General features: G+C 51.0%; 1 pseudogene across 1 annotated transcript in view; it reads right to left on the bottom strand.

Moving 5' to 3' along the window:
• Window positions 1-15,510, bottom strand: part of LOC146866946 (lysine-specific demethylase 5B-like) — a 455,463-nt pseudogene that overhangs the window by 238,068 nt on the left and 201,885 nt on the right. The window contains exon 6 of the transcript XR_014966744.1: window positions 12,476-12,614. The product of XR_014966744.1 is annotated as a lysine-specific demethylase 5B-like (transcript). The remainder of the gene's footprint in view (window positions 1-12,475; window positions 12,615-15,510) is intronic.

Here is a 15,510-nt window from a genome sequence, read left to right as displayed (position 1 = left end):
TCGGCGGTAACAGAGGGCTGTAGGGGGGAGGGAGGGGAAATCGGTGGGGCACGAGGTGCCCATGCTTTAGTCTATTTTGAAAAGCTAATCCTCCCAAGAAGGTGTTAATTCCTAGAGCTGAAGTGCTTCAGCTGCAGTAGAATTCAAAGAAACTCCTCTGTTATGAAACCGAAAGCAACCAACATTTCAGCTCTAGGAATTAATCCTGTCCTGGGACGGTTAGCTCTTAGCTCTTCCCAGAACGGAGAGAACATTGCTCTTAAAATTACACAAACATCTCCTGGGGTATCAATGCCCCTGCATATAGCCTCATTCCAGGGCTGCAGTAACTTCAGAATCTGCAGAAAACAGTGTTTGTGCCCCATTTAGAATGTCGAATTCTGCGCTAAGAGAGCTTGGACCTTAGATTTTAACCACTTAAATTCCAGCAGGGCACTTTACATAAACCACACTCTGGAGTTCCACTGATTATACTGTAATGCATGTCCTCTGCTTCCACCTTTGACACGCCATGCACGGTTTGCTTGCTATGAATGTCTATATTTCCCTAGTTCCATCTCAGTTTGCATTTTTTGGTATTGTAGCATTATCTTGATTTGCTTTGAAGTGCCAAAATGTGACAAGATACCATCACTGAAATACAATACGTAAATAGGGAGATAACATCTGCGGAGGCATCTACTGTGCTACACCTGCGCCACCCGAAACCCAGGGGTTTCAAAATTTATCATAACGTTAAATCAATTGCCTTCTCTACAGGAATAATTAGACAATCACAGAGATCCCTTTCCTTTCCACTGCTTCTGGCTGAGGTTTCTATAACCTTTTCTATTTATTCTACCCGTACGACTTTCATACTTAAGTATGTCATCCAATAAAGTGCGACGGGCACCTACTCTGGACCAGAAGGATGAATGTCCTCTCGGCTACAGACGCCTGGCAGGAGGCAATGCAGGTGTAATTACCAGCATCGAAGGCCTGCACCTGAGAAATACTAGGAGAAAAGGGGAGGAGCGTAAAAGTGACACAGTTGGTTTATGTCTTGCTTTCAGTTACTGCACATCTTCCTTCAGTATAGGACAGAGGGGCAGCAACACCCATGGACTCTTGTTGTAAAATGTGCCCTAAATATTGGTTTACAAGCCATTCCCACAATTCATTGCACATTAGAAGGTGATTTTCTACATGTGTGATGTTGTCTGCGTTTCTGTCTCAGTGACCCCCAACCTTCGACCTGTGCTGTCTCTTGGAGCAGTAGGATACCATCAGGCGCGCAACGCCCATAGGGATAAAAGGGCTTTAGCCCCCCACCCCATTGTGTCTCAGCCCGGGCTGCTGCAGCCAGGGCCTGGCTTTAGGGTGGTGCGACCCGTGCCACCGCACCGGGTGCTGGCTTCTGGGAGGCGTTGCGTTTGCAAGTACTCTCACACTGTCGCATCCCTTACCGTGCACTCACATGGGTACTCCTGCAACTCATACAGCGCAGAAGGTTAATGTGCCTGCTACAAAGACGAACTGAGTGTGAGCAAACTATGAGATGCGTTATAAAAAAAATGCAACGTTTGTCAGAAAGGTAGCTATAGAGAGATGAGGTGCATTGTTGGTGAGTGGTAGTGAGGGAATTCATGGAGAAGGAGGAAATGGGGGAGGGGGCACCAAAAAAAACTGTTGCACTGTGTGCGACCAGTGCTAGGGCCAGCCATGGCTGGGTGTGTTAGCCCCGCCACCAAATTTCAGGTCTAGTTGCACCACCCCTTACAAAGTATGGGCATCTTGCACCCCATCAAGGTTTTCGTCCTAAATTACAAAAGTACACATTTACATGCACTGCAATCCAGCCTTTCAGGGGGCCCCTTGATAGTGACAGCTCTGTTTTTGCCCTGATTGCCTGGAATAATTCCTAAACAGATTCTTGTAAATACAGTTTTTTTCATTTCTTTTTAATGTGATTGATGTGAGAGAGTCTATTACTATTTGCAGAGAAATGTGTTTGATGCAACAACCATAAAAAAGTTTATTTTAGATCAGAACGGGTCCTCACACATGAGAAATTGGAGGATGTCACAGATATGCGCTGTCAAATTAGTGGGCTGCTGCGGTGTTACAACAGTGAAAACACACATCACTATCTATGAATATTAGATGCAAACACTTTAAGAATTTCTGTATGTGGCGAAAAACAGGCACACTCATCACATTAATGTTGGTGGTGTTATTATCCTGATATGTCATGTGTAAAACAAAGCATCCTAGTAAAAATAATTTGTGCACATTTTATCTTGGAAAACTGTGTTTTGAGCTGAGTAATAAGCCTCTGCCATTTAACCACACCCACTCACAAACCTGCAGTTTACTAAACACACTTATTGTGTTGAACATTATTTGCCGAATATGCCTGGGATATGCGGGTGGCGGTTGATTATTCAGTGTACCAGATTCCACAAATTTGTCAGGTGGTGGGGGGCCCCCGACATCTAAAACAATACAGCTGGGGGGGCTCAACCTACAAAAGTTTGAAGACCTCTGATCTAAGGTGTGGAGAGCCCGTTCTGCAACAGAGTCAGGTTGTGGGAAGAACAAAAGAAGTTCACTGGACTGATTTAGGTGAAACGGGGGGACAACCTTTGGGAGGACATTAGGATTGGTGCAGAGGACAACCCTGTTCCTGTGTCACTCAAAGACAGGTTTCTTTAGGGTTAATGGCTGGAACTCACACGCTTTCGTTAAGTAATGGCAACGAGAAATGGCACCTTCTAAGAAAGGAATTGAACGGGGCAGGGGTGGAGCTGCTCAAAGGGGGGTACTCAGTCTTGTGAGGACAATGTTGAGGTTCCACGTAGGGCCCGGGGAGACCCAAGGAGGGAATACTCGTGAGGCTCTCCATGAAAGCCCTGGTAACTGGTATATGGAGGAGGGAGATGTGTTGTCTGTTCTGAAGATAGGCAACTACTGCAGCCAGGTGAAAGCGAATGGAAGTGAAGGCCAGACCACACACCTGCAAGTGGAGTAGGTAGCAGACGATGTACTGGCCCCTAAGGGGTCAAAGGATCGATTTGCTTAGAGTGGCAATGGACAAACTGATTCAATTTGAGAGCATAACTGGCGCGCGTGGTAGGCCTGTGTGCTTCTTTAAGGAAGCTCATGCATTCAGGTGGAAGGTTTAGGCATCCAAACTCCAAGACCTCAGGAGCCAGATCACAAGACTGAGCAACCTTGGTGCCTGATTTCCACATGGTTCTGCGTGAGAAGGTCTTGCCTTTGTGGAGCCTCTTACGAGAGAATATTAAGTTCCAGTAGGGTGGTGAACAAGGGCTGGAGGGCCCAAGTGGGGGCCACCGGGATGAGGCCAAGGGATGTCGACAGTAGCCTCTGAACCACAAACGGAAGTAGGGGAAGAGGCAGAAAAGCATAGGCAAATATCCCTGGCCAATTCATCCATAGTGCTTTGCTCATGGACTGTGGGAACCTGGAGGCAAAGTTTGGGCATTTGACAGCAATGAAGAGGTCTACATGAGGGTACCACCACTGCTGGAATTAAGGGAGGAGAACTCTAGAGTGGAGCTCCCACTCGTGCACTTGATTCAGCATTCTGCTGAGGGCAGCGAAGTAATTATCTATTCCTGGGAGATACTCCACCAGGAGGTGAATCTTGCAGCGGAGAGTCCACCACTAAATGCTCTCGGCTAACAGAGCTGGGGTGACAGAGTGCTGTTTATTAAGGTAGTTAATGGCCATCATGTCTATCAAGGCGAGAACAACTTTACTGTTCAGATTAGGTAGGAAAGCCTTCTATGCCAGATGAACGGTAAACCACTCCAGGAAACTGATGTGGAGGCCCTGGTGTCTGGGTAGGTTCCCATTGGCCTGGACAGTCATGTACTGCAAGTGCGCACCACACCCTGTCCGTTGTGATGGTCACCTGCCGAACTGCGTTGAGAAAAGGGCACCTCTGCAACAGGTTGTTGGTGATTCACCACTGCAAAGAATGATAAGTGTGGTGGCCGATCAACACTAGATCCTCCCAATGACCCTTCGCTTAAGAGCATTGCTCCGCTAGGCATTCCTGTAATGGAATCATAAGCAATCAATCAATCAATCAATCAATGACACTTATAAAGCGCGCTACATACCCGTAGGGTCTCAAGGCGCTGGGGGGGGGGGGGGGTGCCGCTACTGCTCGAATAGCCAGGTCTTCAGCTTCTTCCTGAAGGAGAGGTGGTCTTGGGTCAGGCACAGGTCGGTCGGGAGGGAGTTCCAGTTCTTGGCGGCCAGGTAGGAGAAGGACCTTCCTCCTGTAGTCGCTCTTCGGATGCGGGGGACGGCGGCGAGGGCGTGGTTGGCTGATCGGAGGTAGCGCGTGGGAGCGTAGAAGTTGACTCGGCTGTTGAGGTAGCTCGGGCCTTGGTCGTGTAGGGCTTTGTGTGCGTGGGTGAGGAGGCGGAAGGTGATTCTCTTGTTGACGGGGAGCCAGTGAAGGTCTCTCAGATGTCCGGAGATGTGGCTGGATCGTGGGATGTCGAGGATGAGTCTGGCTGAGGCGTTCTGGATCCGCTGGAGTCTCTTCTGGAGCTTGGCGGTGGTACCGGCGTAGAGGGCGTTACCGTAGTCCAGTCGGCTGGTGACGAGGGCCTGGGTGACGGTCCTCCTGGTCTCGGTGGGGATCCACCAGAAGATTTTCCGAAGTATGCGTAGGATGTTGAAGCACGCCGAGGAGACGTTGTTGACCTGCCTGGTCATGGAGAGGGAGGAGTCCAGGATGAAGCCCAGGTTGCGTGCATGGTCTGTCGGTTTGGGTGCGGTGCCCAGGGCGGGAGGCCACCAGGAGTCGTCCCAGGCGGAGGGTGAAGAGCCCAGGATGAGAACCTCCGTCTTGTCCGAGTTCAGTTTCAGGCGGCTGGTCGTCATCCACTCGGCTACCTCTTTCATCCCTTCGTGCAGGTTGGCTCTGGCGGCGGCGGGGTCGTTGGTCAGGGAGAGGATCAGCTGGGTGTCGTCGGCGTAGGAGATTATGCTGAGGTTGTGTTTGCGTACGATGGCCGCGAGGGGGCTCATGTAGACGTTGAAGAGGGTGGGGCTCAGAGATGATCCTTGTGGGACGCCGCAGATGACTTCGGAGGCCTCTGACTTGTACGGTGGAAGGCGGACTCTCTGTGTTCTTCCGTCGAGGAAGGAGATGATCCATTCCAGCGCCTTGTCCTTGATTCCGATGTTGCTGAGGCGCCGTACTAGTGTGCGGTGGCAGACCGTGTCGAATGCCGCGGAGAGGTCTAGGAGGATTAGGGCCGCTGTTTCTCCATTGTCCATCAGGGCTCGGATGTCATCGGTGGCGGCGATGAGGGCGGTCTCGGTGCTGTGATTGGCTCGGAAGCCGGACTGTGAGGGGTCGAGGGATCCGTTCGTCTCGAGGAAGGCGGCCATCTGCTTGTTGACGGTCTTCTCGATGACTTTGGCTGGAAACGGGAGAAGCGAGATGGGGCGGTAATTCTTGAGGTCGGTGGGGTCCGCTGTTGGTTTCTTGAGTAGAGCGCTGAGTTCGGCGTGTTTCCAGCTCTCGGGGAAGATGGCGGTGTCGAAGGATGTGTTGATGATGTCTCGCAGGTGGGGTGCGATGACAGCGTCGGCCTTGTTGAAGACGTGGTGAGGGCAGGGGTCGGTCGGTGATCCGGAGTGGATGGAGTTCATCGTGCGGGTGGTGTCTTCGGTGCTGATCGGGGTCCAGGCGTGGAGGGTGGTGGTGGGTGGGGGTGGTTGGACGGTCATGGTGTGCGATGGTTGGTTGTTGAAGCTACTGTGTATGTCCTTGATCTTGTTGTGGAAGTATGAAGCGAGGGAGTTGCAGAGGTCTTGCGATGGGGTGATGTCGTTGTTTCCTGCGCTGGGGTTGGAGAGCTCTTTCACGATGTTGAAGAGTTCCTTGCTGTTGTGTGCGTTGTTGTCCAACCGGTCCTTGAATGCTGTTTTCTTGGCGGCGCGGATCAGCTGGTGGTGTTTCCGGGTGGCAAGTTTGTAGGAGGTCCTGTTGTCCGGTGTCGGTTCCCTTTTCCAGACTTTCTCGAGGGCTCGGAGGTTCTTCTTGGAGCACTTGAGTTCGTCGGTGAACCATGGGGCCTTCTTGCTGCCGGGTCTGCCAGGCGGGGTCCTCAGCGGGGCGAGCTCGTCCGCGCAGTCGCTGATCCACTTCGTGAGGTTGTCGGCGGCCTGGCTGGGGTTCGCTGAGCTGGCAGGAGGGTGCTGGCTCAGGGAGGTGGCGAGCTGGTCTGCTGTGATCTTGTTCCAGCTTCTGTGGGCGGCTTGTTGCTGGTGTTGGTGGGTCGTCGTTCTCTTGAAGGTGAAGTGGACGCAGCTGTGGTCCGTCCATTGAAGCTCTGTGGCGTGGCTGAAGAGGATGTCTGTGCTGGATGAGAAGACGGCGTCGAGTGTGTGTCCGGCGAGGTGGGTGGGGGTGGACACCAGTTGCTTGAGTCCCAGGTTGGCGAGGTTGTCGAGCAGGGTGCTGGTGTTGTGGTCGTTGTTGTTCTCCAGATGGTAGTTGAGGTCTCCCAGGAGGATGTAGTCAGCGGAGGGGAGGGCATGCGGGCTGACGAAGTCGGCGATGTCCTCGCTGAATTGCGTGCGTGGTCCAGGGGGTCGGTAGATCAGGGTGCCTCTGAGGGTGGTGTTCGGGTTGGTGTGGATCTGGAAGTGCAGGTGTTCGGCGCTGGTCAGGGTGTTGTCGGTGCTGGTCGTGATCCGGATGGTGTTTCTGTGGATGATGGCGATGCCTCCTCCCATCTGGTTGGCGTTTCGATCCCTCCGGACGATCTTGTAGCCCTCTGGGATAGCGATGGCGATGTCAGGAGCTGAAGAGGCGTTCATCCAGGTCTCCGTGAGGAAGGCAACGTCCGGGGCTGTGGCGTCTAGGAGGTTCCAGAGTTCGATGGCGTGTCTGTGGACGGAGCGGGTGTTGAGCAGGATGCACTTGAGGTGGGTGCTGCTGATGTTCGACTTTGCGGGTGCTGGTGTGCGGCTGGTCTGGGTGCAGGAGAACTTGCAGGCGTGGCAGCTGAAAGGTCCGTGGGTGCATCGTGGTGTGGCTTGGTGGCAAATCGGGAGTCGGCCGGTGTTGAGAGCGATGAGGGTGGCGGCGGAGTACGTCAGGCGGGTAGGTCGGGGTCCTCGTGGGCCAGGGGTCCTGGCGCTGGACGCGATCCGGTCGCGGACGGGCGCAGACGGGCTTACCTTTGGCGCACCTTCGGCGCTCAGTCGGCGCACCTGCTGCGCGTGGCCGCTGCGCGTTTGCACGGTCGCCATTTAAGGCGAAGTGCGCGGGTGGGCGGAGCAGCTGGGAGGCGGGAGCGGGGAGGGTTACAGAAGGCAAAGGGGGCGGGGACAGGCGGCGGTGGCGGGAGCGGGGAGGGTTACAGAAGGCAAAACGGGGCGGAAAGCAACACGGGGAAAAGAAATAACCACAGAACAGGCTAAAATACGATAAACAAGGGGAAAAAAAAGAGAGTTAGACCAAGCAGGCACAGATTCACGTCAAGACAAGGGTGGGCGGAGCAGCTGGGAGGCGGGAGCGGGGAGGGTTACAGAAGGCAAAAGCGGGGCGGAGAGCAACACGGGGAAAATGAAATAACCACAAAGCAAGCAAAAATACGATAAACAAGGGGAAAAAAAAGATAATTAAACCAAGCAGGCACAGATTCACGTCAAGGCAGGGGCACAAACAACTGCAGTGGCGGCAGCCGGCGGACGAAGCAGCAGCGAGGCAGAGGGCAGGCAAGGGGCACACGCAGCAGCTGGTGGCCGTGCGGCGCGGGGGTGTCCCACAAGTGGGTCACACTCACCTGCGTCGCACGGTCGCCATTTAAGGCCAAGTGCGCGGGTGGGCGGAGCAGCTGGGAGGCGGGAGCGGGGAGGGTTACAGAAGGCAAAGGGGGCGGGGACAGGCGGCGGTGGCGGGAGCGGGGAGGGTTACAGAAGGCAAAGGGGGCGGGGACAGGCGGCGGTGGCGGGAGCGGGGAGGGTTACAGAAGGCAAAACGGGGCGGAAAGCAACACGGGGAAAAGAAATAACCACAGAACAGGCTAAAATACGATAAACAAGGGGAAAAAAAAGAGAGTTAGACCAAGCAGGCACAGATTCACGTCAAGACAAGGGTGGGCGGAGCAGCTGGGAGGCGGGAGCGGGGAGGGTTACAGAAGGCAAAAGCGGGGCGGAGAGCAACACGGGGAAAATGAAATAACCACAAAGCAAGCAAAAATACGATAAACAAGGGGAAAAAAAAGATAATTAAACCAAGCAGGCACAGATTCACGTCAAGGCAGGGGCACAAACAACTGCAGTGGCGGCAGCCGGCGGACGAAGCAGCAGCGAGGCAGAGGGCAGGCAAGGGGCACACGCAGCAGCTGGTGGCCGTGCGGCGCGGGGGTGTCCCACAAGTGGGTCACACTCACCTGCGTCGCACGGTCGCCATTTAAGGCCAAGTGCGCGGGTGGGCGGAGCAGCTGGGAGGCGGGAGCGGGGAGGGTTACAGAAGGCAAAGGGGGCGGGGACAGGCGGCGGTGGCGGGAGCGGGGAGGGTTACAGAAGGCAAAGGGGGCGGGGACAGGCGGCGGTGGCGGGAGCGGGGAGGGTTACAGAAGGCAAAACGGGGCGGAAAGCAACACGGGGAAAAGAAATAACCACAGAACAGGCTAAAATACGATAAACAAGGGGAAAAAAAAGAGAGTTAGACCAAGCAGGCACAGATTCACGTCAAGACAAGGGTGGGCGGAGCAGCTGGGAGGCGGGAGCGGGGAGGGTTACAGAAGGCAAAAGCGGGGCGGAGAGCAACACGGGGAAAATGAAATAACCACAAAGCAAGCAAAAATACGATAAACAAGGGGAAAAAAAAGATAATTAAACCAAGCAGGCACAGATTCACGTCAAGGCAGGGGCACAAACAACTGCAGTGGCGGCAGCCGGCGGACGAAGCAGCAGCGAGGCAGAGGGCAGGCAAGGGGCACACGCAGCAGCTGGTGGCCGTGCGGCGCGGGGGTGTCCCACAAGTGGACATGGACATGACATGGACATGACATGGACATGACGTGCATAACTATGGCAATGCAGGAGGTCATCATGCCTAGAAGGCACATGACTGTCCTGACTCATCTGGTTGGAATTGAGGAATCAGTGCCTGGAAGGACTGTACCTGGGTTTGGTTTGGCTAAGTCTAGCCAACTTCTGAGCGGAGTATTGCTCCTAGGTAGTGTTGGATCTGGAGGGTTTGGAGGTGAGATTTCATGGCGTTGATGGTAAACCCCAGCTAGTCTAGGAGGTTTATCGTGACCTGTGTGCTCTCGCAGCATTGTTGGCAGGTGGCCCTTTTGATCAGCCAGTTGTCCAGGTAGGACAAAGTCGTTCAACCCCTGCCTGCACAGGTGAGCAGCCACCACAGCAATGCATTTGGTAAACACCCGAGGTGCAGTGGTCACCCCGAAAGTTAGCACCTTGAACTAGTAATGCCTTCTGCTGATCACAAACCTGAGATATCCGCGATGGGCTAGTTGCATTGGTATGTGAAAATAGGCGTTCTTCAGGTCAAGAGGGCCATGAAGATACCTTGCTGCAGAAGCAGGATGACATCCTGAATTGTGACAATGAGAAAGTGTTCTGACAAGATGTATTAGTTTAGGGGCCTGAGGGAGCCATCCTTTTTGGGGATCCGGAAGTAGAGAGTATACTCCAGTGCCTTGTTGATGAGGTTCTATGGCCCCTTTGAGGAGGAGCACCTGATCCTCCTCCCTGAGAAGTGTCTGATGTTCTGGGGAGAGAGTGTTTTTGCAGGGTAGAATATTGGACCAGTGCTCTTTTCCTAAACACAAGGTAAAATGGCCTAATTGTAATACAATTGGCACACACTTCAGCACTTCTATATGTCCTGTGTAAGTAGTACCCCTGGTACCTCAGGACATGGGTACTAAAGAAGGTCCCTCATGGCAGCAGCATGTATTATGCCACCCTAAGGAACGTACATACAAACTGCATGCAGCCTGCGTGTCATGGTGCAAACCATGAGTGAAAGCACGACAGCACCCTCACTGTGTGCCTGAATGTAGGAATGGCATGGTCACACCCACTTTTTGCCTGGTACATGATGTGATCGACAAAGTGCACTGGGTTCTGCGAACCAGGTACCCAGTGCCAGAGCCCTTTCCCAAAACAATACAATTGTACCCCCAATTGGCAAAATCTATAGCACCCTCTGTAAGTCCCTAGTAAATGGTATTCTGGTACCTAGGGCCTGAGGTACTAAAGAGGGCCCCTAAGGCCTTCTGCTCAAATTGTGCTAACCTAAGGGACCCCTCACCAAGCACATTCAAGACTTCCATTGTAGGATGCCTTGGTTAAACGTCCATTCAACCCTCAGAGTGAAGTGACCAATAAATTACTAAATTAACAATGCTCATTGCCAAGTAAGATTTTCTCCAAAGAAAAATAACACGTAAACATCGGAGCCCAACTCTAGATGGCAATCAATCAAGTTTCTTGTAAAGCGCGACTATTTACCTGCTAGGGTCTCAAGGTGCTGGGTGGTTGGGGGGGTGGGGTGGTTGGGGTGGGTGAGGGGGGCAGTGAGGATGGGGGTCCTGCTGTTCAGTCGAACAGCCAGGTCTTGTGGGCCTTCTTGAATTGCGATGGCGATTGCCTGAGGTGCAGAGGCAAGGAGTTCCTGATCTTCGCAGCAAGGTAGAAGGAACTTCCTCCAGCTGTGGTCTTGGGGATCTGTGGGATGGTGGCCAGGGCTAGTTGGGTAGAGCGAAGATGTCTGGTGGGAGTGTAAAAGGAGAGGTGGTGGTTGAGGTATGCAGGTCCAGCGTTGTGGAGGGCTTTGTAGGCGTGCGTGAGGAGCTTGAAAGTAATTCTTTTGTTAATATTAAGCCAGTGAAGGTCTCAGGTGGCCAGTGATGTGACTGTGGCGTGGGATGTTCAGGATGAGTCTGGCACAGGCGTTCTGGATGTTCTGCAGTTTCTTTAGGTGTTTCTGGGTGATGCCGGCGTAGAGTGCGTTGCGGTAGTAGAGTCTGCTTTTGACGAGCGCATGGGTGACCGTTTTCCTGGACTCAGTGGGGATCCATTTGAAGATCTTACGAAGCAGGCGGAGAGTGTGGAAGCAGGTGGATGAGACTGCATGGAGCGAGGAGTCCAGGGTGATGCAGAGGTTTCGTATGTGGGTGGGTGTGAGGGGGTTCAGAGTGCTGTGGGCCACCAGGAGTTGTCCCAGGTGAAGGGGGTGGAGCCCAAGTTGAGGACTCTGGTCTTGTCTGAGTTGAGCTTGAGAAAGCTGTCCATCATCCAAGTGGAGACTGCCTTCATTCCGTTGTGTAAGTTGCTTTTGGCAGCTGTAGGTTCGTTTGGGAGGGAGAGAATCAGCTGGGTGTCCTCGGCATAGGAGACAATGCTGAGTCCGTGGCTTCTGACAATGGCTGCAAGCGGGGGCATGTAGATGTTGAAGAGGGTGAGGCTCAGGGAGGATTACTAAGGCACTCCGCAGCTGATCTCTGTGGGTTATGAGTTTAACGATGGGAGTCTGACTGTTTGGCTGGTGAGGAAAAGCGGATTAATTCTAGGGTTTTGCTGCGGATGCCGGCATTGTGGAGTCTTGCGCAGAGGGTGCGGTGGGAGATGTGTCAAAGGCGGCGGAGAGATCCAGGAGGATGAGGGCAGCAGCCTTGCCTCAATCGAGGAGGGTGCAGATGTCTGTAACGGCGAGGAGAGTGGTCTCGATGCTGTGATTGCTTCTGAAGCCCGATTGGGAGAAGTCCAGGTTGTGGTTCATTTCAATGAACTCAAAGTTAGGCGTTGATGACTTTCTCAATGACTCTGGCTGGGAAGGGGAGCAGAGAGATGGGTCTGTAGTTATTGAGATTCGTCAAGGTCAGCAGAGGGTTTCTTCAGCAGTGGGTTGACCTCTGCATATTTCCATGCTTCAGGGAAGGTGGTGGACTCGATGGAGCAGTTGATGGTGCGGCAGAGTTTGGGTACGATGGAGGTGCAGAAGTGTTCTGAGCCTGGGAATCTACAGCACACCACGCTACAAACCGATGCTTACAGGGTTAAGTAAAATCTTCCTCCTTTCTTGAAGGAGAAAGGCTCAGCTCATTATGCAGGGTGGCTGAAGTGGCCATATTGTGGAGCTTAGGTACCTCTGAATGGGTTCAGACCTGCATTGAAATAAATTGCCACTCTGTTCTTTAAAAAGTGTTCTGACTGGACACTGGTTAAAGGACCACAGGTCACCACTTAATTTAAGGACCAAATGTTTAGCACAGCACCAATTACTTTATTAGGGTTGAATCAATGAAGTTCCAGTGGTAATTCTTTTGGCATTTAGAATTTCTGTGAGAAACACTGTATTTTCAGTGGCGACAAACTCTTGTCTTGCATGTGAGACAATGAAAGGAAAAATGTTACGAGAAACAATAGGAACTGTAGACAAACAACTTTATCCCACCTGCATGGTATCCATTTCCTGCATCCATTCTTTGGCTTTCTGTAAAGCATCTTTCAAAGCCAAGCCATTTGGAAGATATGCAGGAACATTCTCGACTTCCGCCAATGCTGCCGCAAGAACGCTAATTGAACTGTGTGGCCTGTGGGAAAAAATAAGCAAGGATTGATTTTCTAGTCATCGTGGCTTAATGAATAAGTTACTTACCTTCGGTAACGCCTCATCTGGTAGAGATGGGATCTAGTCACAGATTCCTTATCTTAGAATTCTCCCCAGGTGCCCGACTAGATCCGGATATTTTTGCAGCAGTACCTCTGCATGTCAGTAGAGGGTGTCGACTCTGTAGCGACATCATACTCCGGATGTGACGTAAATGGAGTCCACTTAAGCCCTCTCCTGATGCGCTGATGTCAGTTTCTTCTGTAACTACTTTTCGAGCCAACAACGCAGCGCCACCTATAGAAATTACTTATGTTAACAGTGTAATGATAGACTAAACAATGTGGACGAACCCACTATGTCGGTATGGTACAATCACTATTGTGGTAAGTACATGGACCCATTAGGTGTGTTTAAAAGACCCCTCACACACCAATCTGGATGGTGTCATGCATCTTCATTGGGATCCCAACCGGGTGGCCGAATGCCCCCCGGTTGTGCTACGATGCCTGATTACAGCAGAGCTAGTGTGGTGTAAATGTGTGATGTGTCGTGAGTTTTAATTAAAAATATCTCTGAGGATCCTTGCCTGTAAAGTTTATTAAAGGTGGCTCAGGATATAGTTAAAAATGTGTGGTGCAACTACTAGGAGATTATTATCCTTAGTTGACTATGTTTCAGCCCGCAAAAAGGTGTGTGGGAGGGACTTTCTTCAGGACCGGTTAGTGAGGCTAGTGAGTGGCAAAGGTGGAAGGCGCCACGTGAAAAAGAAGTGAAGTACCTACACATGCACTAAGGTGTGTGGTCTAACGTACTTACAGACACTTGTAAAAAACACTATATTAAGGTTAGGGCAGTTGATCGAGGGTCGGGAGAGGACTCATCCGGTGTGCCAATTTGGTCTCGGTGAGTAGCCCGTCTTTAAACATGATGTGGTCTCCCGTCGTCTTGGCTGCTCCAGCCAAGACGACGGGCGACCACAGCTCACCTTAGCGCGTGTGTAGGTACTTCACTTTTTCACGTGGCGCCTTCCACCTTTGCCACTCACTAGCATGACACCAACCAGGTTGGTGTGTGAGGGGTCTTTTAAACACACCTAATGGGTCCATGTACTTACAAGAATAGTGATTGTACCATACCGACATAGTGGGTTGGTCCACATTGTTTAGTCTATCATTACATTGGGGATCCGGACACACCCCGCATTTCCCTTGCTCTCTCATTGTTTTCCTATATATATATATATATGTTAACAGTGTGCCAATAAAGAGACCTCTTTGTGTCAAATGTCCTAAAGCAAGGCATCAGAATGCGAAGAAAGGGATCTTGTAGGTAACATGACCAGCAGTTTGCAGAGCGGGGAGGATGGGTGGGTCGTTAAGGAATCTGCGGCTAGATCCTGTCTCTACCAAATAAGGCGTTACAGAAGGTAAGTAACTTATTCATTTGATTAGAGACATCTAGCCACAGATACTTTATCTTAGAATTAGATATCCAAGCAACACCATCCCTGGAGGAGGTTCTGGGAACTAAACTCACTAAAGATTCCTGAATAGGACTAGCCGGTCCATAATGAGATAAAGTGACCAGGCTGTCTTAAGAATTATAGGTGAAGCAAGGAAAATGCTCCACCAGAAGGACTGTAGGAAGCCCGTTGGGAGCTAAAGTCTGTAAAACTGTGAGAAGCATGTGGAAAACACTGCTCACAGTAGTGGGGGCGATAAGAGAGTGTTAGAGAAAACCCTTTATAGAAACAATTATACTATGTAGCCCTGACGAAGGTATTCAACCCAAGACTGGACAAGGCTCAAGGACCAAGGACAACAGCCCATACCACTGGATTAGAGCTCCCCTTGTGGTAGAAACTAGTGTGTGGACTAATCCTACCCTGTGAAACACCGAAAAGAGAATCTCGGATCACATCACATATGTATATACATATGTGTGCTCAGAGATTCTCTTTTCAGTGTTTCATCATTGCTGAAAAAAATGCATTGTATGAACAACAACGTTTGGTAAAGACCACTTTCAGTCAGAAAAAAACCCTCCTAGAGGGAAGGTAACTCTCGGGACTATGCAATGTAGAAGCCCAGAGGGGAAAGGAAAAATAAGTGCATAAGCAACTACCAAGTGAAGGTCGAATTAGAGCACCAAGAAAGGAGTAGTTACAAAAGCAGATATTTACGCTCTATGGAAGAAGTTCAGCACAACCATACTTGCACTATATACCCATATATACTTGAACACACATATATATATATATATATTCACTGAAAAAAACATAGATTTCAGACATGTTATAGTTAGGAATTAGCATTTAAAAAACCTTAGAAATTCACTGAAAAAAACATAGGTTTCAGGGGTGTTATAGTTAGCTGGACATTTCACTCGTACAAAACCATAGAAATTCCCCCTTTATAGTTAGTTCAGCTAACTATAAGTCTCGCCCCCGCAATGCACTGCCGATAACGTCACATATTACATCACTCATGACATGGTCAGTGACATCACTGATGACATCTCAAATGACATCACTGATGACATCATCCAGTGTCTGTGTGTTTCTGTAAAGTTTAAATATGTTTATTATATATAGGGAAAGGCATATTAAAGAATGAGTGGGAGTATAAGTGTGTGAATGGATAATTTTGTTGGTGCGTGACTGACTCTATAAGTGAGTGATTAAACGTATCTTACTGAATGCATGGGTTAGTGACTAAACTGTGTGAATGTCTGTATCCGTCTGACTGTTGGTGTGTAAGCGGCTGCATGGGTTTGCAAATAGCTACATGAGTGTCTATATGGGTTATAGATTGGTTGTCTGAGTATCTGTATGGGTGCCTGAGTGTGGGTGGCGTGTGTGAATGTGCATAGAGGTG

This window comes from Triturus cristatus, chromosome 1_2 (genome assembly GCF_964204655.1).
Source record: "Triturus cristatus chromosome 1_2, aTriCri1.1, whole genome shotgun sequence".
NCBI classification, from domain to species: domain Eukaryota; kingdom Metazoa; phylum Chordata; class Amphibia; order Caudata; family Salamandridae; genus Triturus; species Triturus cristatus.
The sequence above is the reverse complement of the archived record's forward strand: the minus strand, read 5'-3'. Positions and strand labels throughout refer to the sequence as shown.